Genomic DNA, 15,750 nt, shown 5'->3' with positions numbered 1-15,750 from the left:
ATAAAGAAATCAATACTTCCACAGAAGATATTTTGTTTAAGTTTTGTACTTTTCCGTTTGAATCGTTTTTAGCAAGTGGGATTCACCGACACCCTGCCACCATACGAGTGATTGCATTAGAAAACCACATTACGTCGCTATTGATCATATTATTTATTTATTATATATTCCAGATAGCCGACGCATCAAATAAGCTATAGAAATGCATGTGATCTATACATATTTCTGATAACTAAAGTCAATTCAAAAACTCATTTTTTTCGTCACAGATAATTAGTCAGAAACTGGGTACGTAACAAAATTACAAAAAAGTGGAGGTGTCTGACTTGGTAACTAATGCCCTCAATCATGAACATGGTAAAACTGATATTTTTTATGTGGAGCACAATAATTTTAACGCTTCTGATGGTCTGGAAGATCATCACGGAACCAAGTTCCATTGTTGTGAAAATGTATTAAGAGTGTTAGGATTAATAATTTAATACAATTATTCTTATCTAGTAAGACTTGTCTTCGAGACTTTAGAGTAAGATGCAAAATGATGATGTGGCGGTGAAATGTTAAACATTCCACTGTTTTTTTTTTTTTAATATTTACAACATGCTTAATTATTAATTACATGCACCTTCCGAGCTAGGCAGGAACTTCCCAAAGGGTATACGAGAGATAAATGCGAAAGAAATAAAATATTTTAGAATAATTCAAAAGTAGTTATTACAATTAACCGCGCAACACTAAACACATGGACACAATGGGTCTTATCTATTTGATTATTAGGATTCAAGTGTAGTGGTTTACTCATAGATCATACGAAAATGAGAATGAGGTTCTTTGCTATGCTGTTTTATTATATCTTTCTAAAATAATCATAAATTGTGGGAATTTATAGAAATTATTGTATTGTTTTATGTAATAATAATTCATTTGTTCTGCAATATGTTAGGTAACTTGGCAGTCATTTTATTTTATAATAAAATACTTCCATTCTGCAGAAGAGAAAAAAAAATGGTACTCTATTGCAATATGTACTGCCAATATTATTATAATAAATAAAAAATGTTGTTCATCATATTTAATTTTAATATCAAGTATATTATATTGTGAATTGAAATTAAATATGTTTGTATTTCCATTTGTTTACTAAATATTATTTTCCAGAAGACCACATGTATTACGCAACAGATTGATACATTGGAATTATAATATTATCATAGTTAGTATATTTTCTTCCTACCAATAAAATCCATTTTGATTACATTATTTTTTATTTTATATTGTTTAGAAGCAAAATACTATTGATAGGTAAAATAATATTATACCTAATAGAGCTTTTATTAATTATTACCTATTAAAAGATACTTGACCAGTGTGCTCATTTATTTAACATTAAAGTATAGTTATATTAATTACTATGTCATGAAGACCTAAAAGAATCAACTATTTTTAAAAATCCCACCCATAAAAATGTCACTAATAAATTCTAAATTCACTACTCAATATATCAATGTCTAAAGAATATAAATAAATGTTGTAATTAATCATTAAGTAATATATAATCTTCTATTCAATGTTGTCAGAGATGAAAAATCTCAAATAAAACCCCCTCTACTTACAGAGTCCATTATTCAGTCGCCAGACATCACTTTTTATATAAATAATAAATGTTTCCCTTACTGTTAAGTAAATTATTTTTGCTTGAAACAGAAACAATAGTCTTAAGTCATTTTACAGCAGGACTGTTTTCTCGGATACTCGACAAATAAATTCATTATCAACTGATACATGATGTCATCATCTCACAATTCGTATTGTTTTTTCAATGTAAAATAAGGATTGAATTGTTGTGGTGAATGACTAATAATCGTTCGTTGTTAAAAACATTCTATTATAATATAACCTCAACTGTGTTGGAAAAACTGTAATGACAAAGCTCTAAAAATGATTCATTAGGTACACGTCTTGATTAAATTAAATTTAAAGTCTGCTGTACTTAAAGAAAATAAATATAAAATTTAAAGTCAAATTTACTTTATTTAACAACTTTTGAAAATGTCAGTTTCGGCCTCTTATTTGCCCGCTAATTTAATTAAATCATGTGTCATATAATGTAAATTGCGTTACACTATATTATTATGACCAAAAAATACTGTCACTATTCCGTAAAATAAAATTTAATATTATAGGTACTTACATAACATTCCATCATTTATGGTATCTGTGTTCCGTATAAACAATTTATTATTATTATTTTAATCTTTATCAATCCAACACTTTTTCATCCCACATGTGTTGTCAAGAATGAAATATCTATTTAGTATACAAATTTCTCAAAAAATTATGTCAATTATTAATGACAAAGATATTGAATAACCATGTAGGGAAATTTTTATATAAAATCAAAAGCAGGATGACAATTTATTTGCATGTATGTATTTATTTATTAAAATAAAAATAAATCTTTTTGAAAAAATAATGTGTTATTATTTGAGGAACTTTATAGAAGGGTGCGTAACTGTTAAACTGTAGTTTTGAGAAAAATGGAGTACACTTACAAATCGATTACTAGTGTCACCTGAAGTCGTCATATGGCATTGATTTTTGGTGACATAGTAAAGGAAGGATATGAGGAACGCAAGAGTTTTATTTAATGTTTTAATTGGTAGTTTTGGTAATTTAAATAAACTACCAATTCAAGTAACTTTCATAATCGGTCTAATTGGAGCCCACTCTATTTTCTCTTCCATTTAAGCGACAAATCAGTTTCCGAGAACATTTCCTCTCCGTTGACACAACACTCGATCAGAGATTTAATTATCATTGGTTCTAAGATCCTAAGGATGGGTTTATAACCTGGAAAAATATAGAATCAACAAGAACGTTATTTCAAAACCATAATATACCAATTTCTTGTCTTATTCTTACCTGGCCAACATGGCAATGTGGCGGAGAACTACGGAATGCATACCACATCCTCTGGGAATGTCCGAGAGGAAAGTCGGTCCAACAGCTGTTGGGTCCATCGGGCCGGGCCGTCCGACCTGGTCGCCACAAAGGCCAATTATATTACATAAAATTCGCAGTGTCTTATTGCGGATGTGAAGATTTCCTCACACAGTTTGGTTACCCGTATTGTTTTTTGTATCTTATATATCATTAAATTCATTTGTTTCTATAAAGACTCAATGCCTTTTTCTCCTGTGGCACTTTTTATTATATTACGTCTTTCAACTCAGTCAAAGCTCACTTGAGAGCGTGGCGATCTTAGTTTTGGGTATCTGCTCCTGAGACATTCCCAGGTGTAAAAAACTGCTGATGCTTCACACCAAACATAGGGCCTCATGATACGCTTGATTAAGACCGAGTCTGGTGCGGTATGGGTTGGTTTGTAGGGTCCATGTTTGTGTTGTCTTATACTTACACATTTATTCTTCAACATACATATTGTCATGGCTGCGATATAAAGTACTGTATGAAATGGATGGAAGCGGAGATTGAGGACATAAATATTTACCTTAAAGATCGGGGGAATTTTGTAGTTCCACAGATCGCAAAACATCCGCAATGCTCTATTAATAATGTAAAATCCTGGAAAACAATATACATATTACTGTGTTCAAAAATTAGCACTTGGGTTTACTGAAAAATAAAAGAAATATTTTACTTCTGTAACATTTTAATTAGTATAAAAATAATGAGTATGCTCCTCGACTTGGGAGAAACACACCATTTCAAAACAGTTAAGCTTAAATACTAAAATATAAATCTTCAAATAAAACATAGATAGAAATTTTACAATGGATTTGTAAGATTGATAATATACATTTTTTGAAAGAAAGAAAAATAGCAATGGGAAAGTTTACTTTTAAAGACTTATTATAATGGCTTATAATATGTATAATGTATATCCACACTACGCATTATTTCATTCATGACCTAAAAATCAAAATGGTTATATTTGACATGTGAATACATTTTACAGAATATGGATAATTTTTAAATTTTACAAAGATATTCTCACTGACTTAAACATTGTTTTACTATACCACTTACTATTATCATTTTGATTTAAAAATATAGTGCAATTGAGGGTATGAGGCCACCGATTGATTGCCATTCTAAAATATATCGACTTCAAAGTAAAAAGTACCGATTTGATAAACTAATTTTAAATATGGCGTTATGTTCCTATACAAAAGATAATATTACAAGGAAAAATCACTGTGTCAAAATATGTTTTTTAAATGTCAATTTTGTCTTTGTGTTTTCATCCCCTCAATTATTAATCGTAAACGGATTCTACTCTCGATAAAAATATATATATTAGTACAATCTATCATGCAATTCTTTTTAGAATCATAAAAAATGTTCCATACAAATCTATCTATAAGCGGTTCTTTGTGATATTGACATGTGAGCAAAAACTAGACAAATCGCAACTAAACAATCAGTAATCCTATAGCAAAAATAAAACTCATTGTTGAAAGCTTATTATTATAGAAAATGGAATGAATAAAAAAGTTTGTTAACAGTGTTACAAATTATCTTAAACTATGAGACTGACTATTAATAACAATATGGTCTTAATTTTAATTGAAGCGTCTATTATCAAACATGGCCAAGTCATGTTTTTGCCGATGTTCACTTTTTGATCGATTTCGGTAGGGAATTTTAATGTTATGTTGCAATATGAAATTCTTTACTCTAAATAATATTAAAATCAACTTTAAATTATGGTTTTACTATTATTTTGGCCAAGTCATTGAGAGCCAATCAGATTGCCGCATTTGAATCAGCTGACTGAACATCGTTCAGTGTTTCGTATGGAACTACTCATGCCTGACTTTAGTGCCTGCGTATTTCATGTTTTTTAAACTTAATTGGCATTAAAATGGAACAAAATATTACATTAAGTTAGTCCGGATAAAACAAGGAAACAATTACTTAATACAGCTCAATGGAAAAGAGTGGTTAAATTTTAATATTTATTTTATTGTTAGGAAAACAATTATTCATTATGGATAATTTTATTTTATTTAAATATACCATAAGTCAATATACCATGAGTGAGAATTGACTAAAACAATTTACTGCTATATGACGGTATTGCATTACATAAATTATATTGTAAAATAGTTATGTCAACTCATTTAAGTTTGAAAAGTACTTTGTTTAAACCAAATTTTCTGACGAAACTGGGAATGTTTATTTGAATTTTATTTTTTCAATAGTATTATTTACAGTATATGAATCTGTAAAGCTAAAAAAAAAACATAAAAAGTCGTGAATAAGAAATTAAACAAACTTTCGTCTCTCCTGAAAAAAAGTGACACTGACCGGCGATATCAGATAATAGACGCATCAACTGTTGTAGTCTGAAGTCTGTAACACAAGACGATTGAACCGTTTCGCCGCGGACCATTTAATTACCAAATTTAAATAACATGCTAATTATATCTATTGGCCCCTAAAGAGGCCACAACAGCTGTGCCGTCAGCGGTCAATGAGTTAAGAAAACATATAACCAATGAAAAAAAAGAATTAAACTAAAAAACATATTATGATATGGTTTTCAATCCGACGCATTGCATATAAAATGACAGTCGGAGGATTTATCTCAATAATAAAAGATTTAAAAAAAATAACCAGAGAGCTTATAATAATATTATGTAAACATTAATGAACTTTATAATATGTACTCAAAGAAAGACAGTTGCTTGATAACCAATCATTGAAGTTATACTTCTTTAGGCGCGTTTGGAAAATCAAATCAGATCAGTGTATTTTTGGCGTGTGACATGTAACACATAATTTATTTTTTCACACAATAATCAACACACTCGATTGGATTCGAACTACTGATTGTTCGGTTATCAGCCGAACACACTACCTTTAGGCCACAGTATGATACTGCAATCGTGATGATTTTACAGTATAATATTATAGTTTAGAATTGTTCCGTTGCCTATGCAGCGAATTTATTATCGTCGGCCATTTGCAATTTCATACGTAAACAAACGATTAAACTTCAGATTGACATTTGGTACTTTAAAAATAAAAACAACAAGAAACCATTATATACTTTAGTAATATGAGTTAAAGTGTATAGAAATAAACCAACAGCACTCCAATAAGCGGCCCTTTTTCATGAGCGTGTAATTTAACAAGATAATTAAGAGCTAGTAGAAGAATCTAGGTTATCACAAGTTTTGTTTTCGTTTTGTTACTCCAAAGAAGTATAACTTCTAACGCACGTACATAAGTACACACACCGTTTTTTTTTGTTAGTGCATGTCTAATCTATTCATCCACCCACTTGTCTTGTTATAAACTTCATTATTTACCATGACCATTAATTTAAAAAATATTAGATTGACAAAATCCAACTATACTACAATACATTCGCTCTACGTCTTGCAATATTTAATTAATTCGACATGACACAGATGCAAAATGCAATTCAATATAGACGATTACTTAGGAATTGACCTTAAATTACAAAATAAATTACCGCCAATTGTGAAGACTGCCTGTTGGACAAAAAGTAAATTATCATAACCAACGAAAAAAATGTTAATATATAAGTAGACAGTAGGTATGAATGTATTATAATAAACCTACATTAAAATGGTAATGTATTTAAAATAAACTTGTTGAAATATGTTCAGTTTATTTTAAATATTATTTCTGCATCTGAATAAAGTGCGGCGGCAACTATCTTTACATAAATATTGAATACGATTACAGACCGATAATTGTATACTTATTAAGATGTCACAATGTAATTTCATTACTTACGGATGGAATAGCAAATCAATTCACACTGTTTGTAACAATTGCATTTTATTTATTTAATAATTGTTTTTATAAAGTATTTTTTACATATCGTGGTAAATGTTAAATAACCGTTTAGTACCGAGTCTTCGCCACTGATATCCACTAATGTATAACTTTATTGAAAACTATTTTAATTTTGGACTTTTCGATATACAGATCAAGTGTATTTGATTTTATTTATAATTTACATGTGAATCGTCAATAACCAAAAACTATTCCAAAGCATTAGTTACAAAAGTAAATCATAATATATAATAATTCTATAACTTTATTTTGCAATATTTATGGTTTAGTTTTTACTCACGTACATTTGAATGGAAATTTTTAGTAAAAAAAAATGGAAACTAAAAAATTTGAAAATCATTTAACTTTTCCTTGTGTATAAAGTGAAACACAATGCTTTTTAGAGGATTAACAAATTCGTATACCTGAGTGAAGACAAGAATATTTCTTGTACTAGGCAACAAATATCGCTTCAGAGTAATGAAGGTGCTACATTCTACGGTATTGTACCGACACTTAAAATGCATCTTGTACAAAATACTAATAAGATCAGTTGCAATATAGGACTCAGACCTGGTGCATGACCAAAAACATGTAAAGAGTTTTGGACTCATTTGAGCGGAGCTTGCTGTGTGGAATTTTCATACTCATCAATAACACAGCCGGGATGGAAAATACAGGAACCTACACATCGTACTCTATCAAATCAGGCAACCTTAGATGGTTGAGCCATGTACACAGTATGGACGAATCACGCATGACAATGAAACAGGCATCTGGGAAGCCGGAAAACAAACACAAAGACCTGGTCGACATCGCACAAGATGGAGGGATAGTGTTGAGTTGGATTTAAATATATCACATCGTAAACTGGAAGGAAACGACTTTGGGCAAACCTGGATGGACAGCAGTATCGAAGGGTGGAGGTAGGCTGTTAAGATCTGCACATTAACCCGATCGCCGCGGATGGGACATATGTTGTTTTTTACATAAGCTCTGATACTGGGCGGATGTCGCAACTGTTGATATCGAAAATTGAAATGTCGGTAAAGTAGGAAATACTTCACGCATAGTATTGATTGTTGTATTGAAAGATGCTCTGATTCGTGTTCGTACCGCCATATCAATAACTTTGTCAAAAATATGTTGTTTTAATTTCATAAACATCGATCTTTCGAACCCCCTCGATCTATTGAGATTCACCGGTACGATTGCATCAGTTCAAATCTACGCGGTATTTTTCGCGGCTGCGCAGTAGGTATACAAAATATATTTCATTCGAGTTGAGTGTGCGCCGAGTATTTACCGTGTAAAGTTGAATTCACCGCGATTTTTACATCATGTGCGGGAATACGAAAAAGACAACCAAAAAACGAAAAGCAATTTGTCGTAATATTTCTAAAAATGTACTTGAACTTGTGTTCTGGATTATGTCATTTATTACTCATGTGTCTCCCCAATTGTTTCAAAGTCATAAATCGAGCTCATTATTGAATGTCATAAATATTTAGTAAAGATGCGTCCACACGGAATGAAAAAATATATATTATTATATTTTAGATGATTGCAAGTTTTACCAATAAATTACGAATTACTATGAAGGAATATATAAAACGTATAAATTTTTGATAAAAAAACACACGGGTATGTATACAATATAATATAAAATATAAATCATGGAATATAGACTTTTCAACTATATTACATATTGTCTTCGCGTACAATTTAATGCTTGTAAATTTTTAAAATCTTACCCAAAAAAAAGTTTTTATAGCACTTGGAAAAATTTACGCAATTTAAAAAATAAATATTATTTTTTTTACAAAACATAAAATGACAATCACTAACATAACACAATGCTCAATAAAACTGAAAAGTAATCTACAAAATCCAAATTTCACTAAAAAAAAAATAACAAAAAAATTATTATAATATTTTCAACCAGTGTGGACTCACCTTTAACGCTTAAATTATAATGGCCCATAAAACATGTAAAATGCTGACACAGTCTATGCCACGAAATAAAACTGGGTACTAACATCCAATTTTAATGGATTTGTCATCAATAAAACTGACACTAATTAACAATAATTCATAAGTCACAAATAAAAGCTATTATTTTCAATAATTTTTATGGCATTTTTAAGTGTTTTTAACACGAGTAAAATAAAATTAGTCAGTGATTAATTGTCTTCATCGGCGCACTTGTTTTGAAGTCGAGTGGTATGTCATCGAAAATGGCAACAGAGTTTATCCGAACAAAGCAATACAGTAGTTTTGTTAAAGTAAACACAGCTAAATTCAACACTTCATTATGTGTTTTAGTGTGGCACTTGGATCCTTATGTATCTAGGCATGATAACAGTTGTAGCCACAATTTTTAACTGCCGTATTTATTATTATACAGCGAAGAATAACATTTCGAAAAACCGACCGCGGACAGTACATCTTTTGTATGGAAACTTTACGCGCCGATCGGGTTAAACTTTGTTAGCTATACGTATTTCTTTTTATCGAACTAAGACTACAATTTACAGATGGTGTTAGTTAGTTTTTAAAAATCAATTAAACTGTGCCTAAACCGAACCATAATAGTTTTAGTATATTTTGAGCGATACGACAAAATTGTGCACACTTCTTCATTAATACTTATTTGTTTTCGCTGGATTAAGAATACTTATTGCACATATTGGTGGTTCATTTTTTTAAATTCATTAAGCCCTGCCTGAACTGAACTATAATAGATAAAAAATATTATTCTATCTATAAAATATCCAAAGTTATGTATTATTTAATTGCATAATTTTAGATATTTTATAGATAGACGAGTATTTTATGACTACCATCTATGATGGCTGGGTTTCGGGTTTTTCAGGGTTTAATTGAATTTTTAAAACTATCCAACACCATCTGTAAATTGTAGTCTTACTTCAATGAAAACAAATACATATTATACAACTTGCAAAGTTTAATGTGCACTATTTATGGCGGACCTTAACAGCCTACCTCCACCCTTCGCCACTGATGGACAGAGATGCTGGAGGAGGCCATGACCCACATAAGGTTGTAGCACCAGGAAGAAATGCTTCTTAGTTTCTATCAATTATTTATTTTCAAAACAGGTATATATCACAAATGTCAATGATATTACGTTTACTAATTTTTAACAAAAATTCCCAGGAACTGTTTGTGATTCTTGACAAATTCATGTAAACCATTCAGTATACAAAAATAATTGACAATATTTTTTAACAAAGAAATTGCTTTGATTCATTATATTAACAAAAGATTGTCTCTCACACCATTTTTTTTTATTAAAACAAGCGTTAACAATTTACGCACCTCAGACTATCAGTTATTTGTGATAAACCATTTTTAATACACCGATTAACAATTTAAATTTAATAATGATAGTTTCTATAAATCGGTGGTACATAAAAAATATTAGATCGGTATGAGAAATCAATCTCTACATTTTATATTCCTATAGTTTAAAAAATACAATGTCATGCACAACCAGAACGGGTATTTTTTCCCGCCGAGAATAGAAATCACTATAAATTAATGAAACTAAAAACATATTTAACTAACAAATTGAAAACACACTGTAGTAAGTGAAAAAATGATAACAGTAACAATGGAAATTTCTATACATATTTATTAAAATGTAAATATTAACATAATTATTCGTCGTTGAAACTAGAATATTGTCTAAATCCAAAAATGGTACTTTACGGGAGAAACAAAAAACATTAATAGTTTCGTATACAAATATATGGTTATGGAGTTAAATCATAAATTTGCAAGACGGGTAGATATTAACAACAGCCGCTAGATGGCATTCAAAGTCAATTTTTGATTATAACAGAGTTACATATTTTTCTAGTTTCAACGACGATATGTATTAAATTATGTTTATAGTAGACAATATTTTTGATCCATAAAAGTAATACATTAAAGAAATCAATAGAGTCATCAATATAATGTTACAAAAATCAATCAGGCTATAGTTAAAAACATTTGATAAACATGATTATATGATTAGAATTATACTTCTACATTATTATAATATATTATGCATAATGATAAGCCTAAGTGACAAAAATAAGCAAAGTAAAAAACAGTTCAGATGAACGTCAAAACGAGATAACTTTTCAGTTCAAATATGCATAAACAAAACACAAATTTGTAACTGTTCTAAAAAGTCATTGATACCTCAATCAATTCAATACCAAACTAAATTTGAGACTGATATTTAATAAATCTATAGTGTATAATGTCATCACAACAAATGTTCATTTATAACATATATACATCAGTCTCAATAGTTTTGGATCTATTTAATAATAAAACAAATGACGGCATAAAAAAATCTCAATAAAAAAAAATCTGACAAGACTTTTGGCAAATAATTTTCCATACCTACATCTAATAACTTAATAATAATAAAATTATCTCAATAAGTGAATCTAGATGTCATTGTGTGATTCAATGGTTTTATTGACGATAAATTATCATCAAAAAAAAAAAAGAAACTGAAACTGAAAATTAATATTGAGGTGTTTATTTTTCAACTGACTTAAAATCATATAATACGTTGGTACATATTAATTATAATATTGAAAGTGAACTGAAATAATGACTAATGATAAATGCTATTTACGAATAAATATTTTTTTAATTACCACTTAATATAATATAAAAGATAGTTTGTATACGGCAAACAAAAATATAATGGCACAAGTTTCATTGTAGGCCAACGATATCAAATAAAGTGTTCTATATAGGGTCCCGAAGATGACTCAACCTGCTCTAGCATGATCAAGGTACAATACACTATGATGCTAGGCATATTTAAATACTTAATTAATAATATATCATTAAATTTCCACTAGAATAACCTCATCGTCTGTGTATTTGTCCAACCGTACAAAATAACTTTTGCAGTAACAACTCCTGATTCTCCACACTCATTTTGTTTATACCACACTTCTCTTCTCTGTACTTATTAATACTGTACAATTATTATATCTTACAAAGCGTTTAAAGAGTTATTCATGACAAATTTTTTGCTCACTGTGACCATTTTGATTAAAAGTTATACACAATATGTTTATGAAAATATGACGATTCGCGTTAAGGGAAAACATGTTTACTTCAGATACAGATACCATAATGCCTGAATTACCAGGTAATTAATAGTCCTTTTATTTGTATCCTTACTCAAGTGAAAAATATTAATGCAAAATTGTTAATAGTATGTTATGGATAAAAAATCAGTGACTTACAGTGGTTTGACTAAATCTTTCAGACATGAAATTTTACTTTTATATATGTTTTAGTTTTTTTTTTATTACATCTTTGAGGTATTTGTTAAAATTATTACAATAACAATATGCTATTTGTTATACAAATCTAGAACATGTAGTTTTATTTTAAATATTTATTCATTACTATTAATAAGAAGGCTGAGAATTTTAAAATGTGGTTAAACCGACGTTTTCAACATCACTTAGTGAACAATCGAAAAATATATTTTTATTAATGCGTAGGTATATGAAACATTTCTATACTTTACTGATGCACATTTTTTATGAAAAGGTATTACACAAAAATCTTAAATCTATAGAAGAGCGTGTCGTCATACTGAAGAGGAATATATTTTTCACAGATTGATTAGTATTACATGCAGAATAATGTGCACAGCTAATTGTCCTATTTTTGTATCTTTACCCTCTTGAACAAAAAAAAAATATGAAATGTTCAAAGTCCTTCATTTATACAAATTAAATGATTTTTCAAACAGCACTGTCTAGTAGTCAAACTAAGTGTCACAATTTGTTAAAACTACAAAAAAATTGAAACATGTTACATTTTGATAAATTTGAAAACACTATACTGAGAGGCATGTAGTGTATAAAAATAAATAACACTTAAACTATCATGAAATTAATTGTACAATAATACGTTAAAACGTTCTAAACATTAATTTTAGAAAATAAATGAATTGAAAGGAAAGTGAAGAAATTGAGATCATAGTCAATATCTTAAATTTCAGAAACAAACAATCAAGATTTATCACTGCAGAAAAGATAGTTTTATTTCAATTTGGGTTTGCAATGCCACCAATTTCTTCATCTCAAAATGCCTAAATTGAAAAAATTTGCAAATTTACTTGTATTCAACTAATTCTGGGATTTAAAAATACCAATACCATGACGGCAGGATTCAAAATTCTGGCCGGGTTTGCAATCCCTACTTTCTCAACACAAACTTCTACAAAGGTGCATGTCGATTATATGACTGTCACTAGTAATAGTTTACTCAGACGATATTATCATCGATAGAAGTTTCTGTTGATGGGTTAGAACCCCAAAACACCTGTCAACATATAAATCAATAATTATTTATATATGCTACAAAATCTTTATTTTAAAACAGAATAGTTTTACAATACTCTTTGAAGTGCTTTCTAAATTGCGTTAGTTATTGGTTACGGAATAGTTTTAGATCATTCATATGGAAAATTAGGCAAGATAAACCATAAGAAAATGATAATAACATGAAGACCTGTTATAAAAAAGTGCCAAAGTGTCGCAAGCATAAGAAATATTCATAAGTTTAATTATTAGCTGATAAGTTCGAAAAAGAAGCATGCTATAATTAATTTAGTATCGAAAAGGACAGCATTGCCATGAAAATGGTATTTTATTTTCTTTGGCCATTATCATCTCCAGATCAGTTTTTTTTTTGCACCTAAAAGCATTGTCATCTTATTTGAAGTCTTCTTGAATTGAAAATGTTGACATGCCAAATTGTCGATTGGGAAAATATTCCATTATTATTCACTCATTTTATTTTCTTTCTTCCGAAGCTCGTGTTGTATTATAACTAGGGACAGGATTTATATGCTAGTGAATGTTTTGTTAGGGTGTATGCACAGCTTAGGTAAAACTGACAAAAATTGTTTATTTACCATAGTTATAAGTCATTTATAAAGAAAAGATACGTTAAGTGAATAAACATTTTCACACAATCTAAAATTTCTGTATCGGAAAAATTAAAAACATTTTGTGATGGCATATTTTGTGTGTTCGATTTTTGTGATTGTTTTAAAATGGATATCCCTGCTAATCTGTGCGATGAAATAGGATAAGCAATTCATGATCCTGATTCAGATTATGAGTTGAGTGAAACTGAGTACTACGATGATTCAGATACTTCCAGTGCCCCATCAAATGTAAATAGTAATGTTGACGATCTGTCTTCGTGGACTTACTAGGTCTTTCATACCGGTTGTTCACGAATTTGATGACTGCTTCTCTGGAGTCAGCCCGCACACAAATTTATCAGATAGCTCTAAAGAAATAGATTTTTTTGAACATTTTTTGAATTCAAATATTATAATGGACCGAATCGTAATCGAAACAAATAACTACTTATTATACAAGAGACATTAAAAGACAAGATCCGTCACCGAAATAACGAATGCATAAGTTTCGGAAGTATTCAAGTTACATCTGTTCCAAGTGCAATGTGCCGTTATGTGTATACCCATGTTTTCGACAAAATCATGTAAAGCTTAATAATTATTGAAATTTTGAAGTGATAAAAAATATTATTACGTAGAACATTGGTGTTGATTTTACATGTTCTGTTTAGTGTAGGTATAGTATCATGACTAATTATCAAAGCAAACTAATAATATTTAAAATTGGGGCGTAAAAAAAAATTTGTCGAAATTTTTCAAGTGGTTTGGGTAGACTGAATACTGAAGTGTCATCGGCGCATTTGTCCAGCGATGATTAGCATGTGTCATGGCGGCACTAGGGTAAGCCGGTATTTTTTCTATGAAGAAATCTTGCTCGTGATTTCTTATCGGATTTAGGCGATGAATGTTTATTTTTAGAGTCTCATAAAATATTACAAAATCATCTTTGAACATGACACCGATTTTTTACGACTCTATTTGTGTATGTTTGACTGACATTAATTACGATTTATTAATACTTGAAATCACAACAGCGCACTGTTGTATTAAGCCGGGATTCGTAATGCTTTGACAGGGTTAGTATATTTCTTTGTAAAACTTTTTTGTATAAAAAAATAATTAAGTATCTAATTTTTTTCTCTTCAACATAAAACATTTGCGTGCTATAGTTTCGCCATCCCTGCGTTAGAGCATATTTGAGATATTAGTACATATTTCAATAAATAAATGCATATTTTAGGGCTTTTGTATTTATAATTTTAATATTTTTAATTATTTTATCGAAATATTACTAATATATGGTAGGTATGAAGTTTAGATGCACTTGCATTTTTAATGGCATATCCGAGCTGTGGATTTATCAGAAAAAGTGAAGTCAACTCGGGCACCTTTATTTAAATTTTGCGCAATCACCTCTGTGGACGTTGAGAGGTTGTTTTCTGCATATAAACAAAATATTGACAATTTTCATGCCAGAGCACAATATTGAAAAAAATATTGTAACTTTTTCGGACAAAAAAAACAGTAAATGGTATTTAGGAATAGTTGAGTGTGTCGTTTTTATTTTTTTAAGTTGTGTATAGTTTACATTGCATTTCTTATTCAATTATTTGTACTTGTAAACAAACTTTTTTGAAAATTGTGATTGATTATTCATGTTTTTCTGTTATTGTATTATATTGATTGAGATTATTAATTTGTTATTCGATTTTTTATCAGTAATATTGGGTGAAGTGAGTATTTACATTTTTTTCCATAAAAATGTAAATTTTTAACTGCATATTTCTTTGGTTTTAGTGCATATTATGCATATAATGATGTTTTTTGTTGCATATAAATCCGCTCCCTAATTATGACAATTAATTAAATGGTTGTTTGAAATCTCATTATTACAAATGATATTCTGTAAAAATGTAAACTAT

This window comes from Rhyacophila brunnea, unplaced genomic scaffold, assembly GCF_057557595.1.
Source record: "Rhyacophila brunnea isolate RB1 unplaced genomic scaffold, BYU_Rbru_1.0 scaffold_1, whole genome shotgun sequence".
Classification (NCBI taxonomy): domain Eukaryota; kingdom Metazoa; phylum Arthropoda; class Insecta; order Trichoptera; family Rhyacophilidae; genus Rhyacophila; species Rhyacophila brunnea.
This window is presented reverse-complemented; position numbering follows the sequence as displayed.